The sequence below is a fragment of the Mytilus californianus genome, unplaced genomic scaffold (assembly GCF_021869535.1).
Source record: "Mytilus californianus isolate M0D057914Y unplaced genomic scaffold, xbMytCali1.0.p SCAF_8, whole genome shotgun sequence".
Classification (NCBI taxonomy): domain Eukaryota; kingdom Metazoa; phylum Mollusca; class Bivalvia; order Mytilida; family Mytilidae; genus Mytilus; species Mytilus californianus.
Window position 1 is genome coordinate 101,962,480 of NW_026262734.1, and position 3,769 is coordinate 101,966,248.

The window sequence follows — 3,769 nt, forward strand, 5'->3', positions numbered from 1 at the left end:
GACCTATAAAGGTTTACTTTTATAAATTTTGACTTGGATGGAGAGTTGTCTCATTGGCACTCATACCACATCTTCTTATATCTATTTACAGTGTACAGTATAACGTCTGTGTGTGGCCCATGCTTTAAGCATGTTAACAGTTTACAGTATAACGTCCGTATGTGGCCCCATGCTTTAATCAAGTTAACGGTGTACAGTATAACGTACTTGTGTGGCCCCATGTCTTTAATCAAGTTAACGGTGTACAGTATAACGTCCGTGTGTGACCCAATGTCTTTAATCATGTTAACGGTGTACAGTATAACGTCCGTGTGTGACCCCATGCTTTAATCATCTTAACAGTGTTCAGTATAACGTCCGTTAGTGGCCCCATGTCTTTAATCATGTCAACAGTGTACAGTATAACGTCCGTGTGTGGCCCCATGCTTTAATCATGTTAACAGTGTACAGTATAACGTCCGTGTGCGACCCCATGCTTTAATCATGTCAACTGTGTACAGTATAACGTCCGTGTGTGGCCCCATGTCTTTAATCAAGTTAATGGTGTACAGTATAACGTCCGTGTGTGACCACATGCCTTTAATCAAGTTAACAGTGTACAGTATAACGTTCGTGTGTGGCCTCCTGTCTTTATTCAGGTTAACAGTGTACAGTATAACGTCCGTGTGTGGCCCCATGCTATAATCAAGTTAACAGTGTACAGTATAACGTATGTGTGTGACCCCATGCTTTAATCATGTCAACAGTGTACAGTATAACGTCCGTGTGTGACCCAATGTCTTTAATCATGTTAACAGTGTACAGTATAACGTCCGTGTGTGACCCCATGCTTTAATCATCTTAACAGTGTACAGTATAACGTCCGTTAGTGGCCCCATGTCTTTAATCATGTCAACAGTGTACAGTATAACGTCCGTGTGTGGCCCCATGCTTTAATCATGTTAACAGTGTACAATATAACGTATGTGTGCGACCCCATGCTTTAATCATGTCAACTGTGTACAGTATAACGTCCGTGTGTGGCCCCATGTCTTTAATCAAGTTAATGGTGTACAGTATAACGTCCGTGTGTGACCCAATGTCTTTAATCATGTCAACTGTGTACAGTATAACGTCCGTGTGTGACCCAATGTTTTTAATCAAGTTAACAGTGTACAGTATAACGTCCGTGTGTGGCCTCCTGTCTTTAATCAGGTTTATAGTGTACAGTATAACGTCCGTGTGTGGCCCCAAGCTTTAATCAAGTTAACAGTGTACAGTATAACGTCTGTGTGTGACCCCATGCTTTAATCATGTCAACAGTGTACAGTATAACGTCCGTGTGTGGCCCCAAGCTTTAATCAAGTTAACAGTGTACAGTATAACGTCTGTGTGTGACCCCATGCTTTAATCATGTCAACAGTGTACAGTATAACGTGCGTGTGTGACCCAATGTCTTTAATCATGTTAACAGTGTACAGTAAAACGTCCGTACATGTTTGACCCCATGTCTCTAATCATGTTAACGGTGTACAGTATAACATCCTTGTGTGACCCCATGTCTTTAATCATGTTAACAGTGTACAGTATAACGTCCGTGTGTGACCTCGTGTCTTTGATCAGGTTAACAGTGTACAGTATAACTTCCGTGTGTGACCCATGTCTTTAATCATGTTAACGGTGTACAGTATAACGTCCGTGTATGGCCCCATGCTTTAATCAAGTTAACGGTGACAGTATAACGTCCGTGTGTGGTCCCATGTCTTTAATCAAGTTAACAGGGTGCAGTATAACGTCCGTGTGTGGCCCCATGTCTTTAATCATGTTAACGGTGTACAGTATAACATCCGTGTGTAGCCCCATGTCTTTAATAAAGTTAACAGTGTACAGTATAACGTCCGTGTGTGGCCCCGTGTCTTTTATCAAGTTAACAGTGTACAGTATAATGTCCATGTGACCCCATGTCTTTAATCAAGTTAATGGTGTACAGTATAATGTCTGTGTGTGACCCCATGTCTTTAATCATGTTAACAGTGTACAGTATACCGTCCGTGTGTGGCCCTTTGTCATTAATCAAGTTAACAGTGTACAGTATAACGTCCGTGTGTGGCCCCGTGCTTTACTAATGTTAACAGTGTACAATATAACGTCCGTGTGTGACCCCATGTCTTTAATCAAGTTAACGGTGTACTGTTTAACGTCCGTGTGTGGCCCCATGCTTTAATCAAGTTAACGGTGTACAGTATAACGTCCGTGTTTGGCCCCATGATTTAATCAAGTTGACGGTGTAAAGTATAACGTCCGTGTGTGACCCCATGCTTTTATCATTTTAACAGTGTACAGTATAACGTCCGTTAGTGGCCCCATGTCTTTAATCATGTCAACAGTGTACAGTATAACGTCTGTGTGTGGCCCCATGCTTTAATCATGTTAACAGTGTACAGTATAACGTCCGTGTGCGACCCCATGCTTTAATCATGTCATCTGTGTACAGTATAACGTCCGTGTGTGGCCCCATGTCTTTAATCAAGTTAATGGTGTACAGTATAACGTCCGTGTGTGACCCCATGTCTTTAATCAAGTTAACAGTGTACAGTATAACGTTCGTGTGTGGCCTCCTGTTTTTATTTAGGTTAACAGTGTACAGTATAACGTCCGTGTGTGGCATCATGCTATAATCAAGTTAACAGTGTACAGTATAAAGTATGTGTGTGACCCAATGCTTTAATCAAGTCAACAGTGTACAGTATAACGTCCGTGTGTGACCGAATGTCTTTAATCATGTTAACAGTGTACAGTATAACGTCCGTGTGTGGCATCATGCTATAATCAAGTTAACAGTGTACAGTATAAAGTATGTGTGTGACCCCATGCTTTAATCATGTCAACAGTGTACAGTATAACGTCCGTGTGTGACCCAATGTCTTTAATCATGTTAACAGTGTACAGTATAACGTCCGTGTGTGACCCCATGCTTTAATCATCTTAACAGTGTACAGTATAACGTCCGTTAGTGGCCTCATGTCTTTAATCATGTCAACAGTGTACAGTATAACGTCCGTGTGTGGCCCCATGCTTTAATCATGTTAACAGTGTACAATATAACGTATGTGTGCGACCCCATGCTTTAATCATGTCAACTGTGTACAGTATAACGTCCGTGTGTGGCCCCATGTCTTTAATCAAGTTAATGGTGTACAGTATAACGTCCGTGTGTGACCCAATGTCTTTAATCATGTCAACTGTGTACAGTATAACGTCCGTGTGTGACCCAATGTTTTTAATCAAGTTAACAGTGTACAGTATAACGTCCGTGTGTGGCCTCCTGTCTTTAATAAGGTTTATAGTGTACAGTATAACGTCCGTGTGTGGCCCCAAGCTTTAATCAAGTTAACAGTGTACAGTATAACGTCTGTGTGTGACCCCATGCTTTAATCATGTCAACAGTGTACAGTATAACGTCCGTGTGTGGCCCCAAGCTTTAATCAAGTTAACAGTGTACAGTATAACGTCTGTGTGTGACCCCATGCTTTAATCATGTCAACAGTGTACAGTATAACGTGCGTGTGTGACCCAATGTCTTTAATCATGTTAACAGTGTACAGTAAAACGTCCGTACATGTTTGACCCCATGTCTCTAATCATGTTAACGGTGTACAGTATAACATCCTTGTGTGACCCCATGTCTTTAATCATGTTAACAGTGTACAGTATAACGTCCGTGTGTGACCTCGTGTCTTTGATCAGGTTAACAGTGTACAGTATAACTTCCGTGTGTGACCCATGTCTT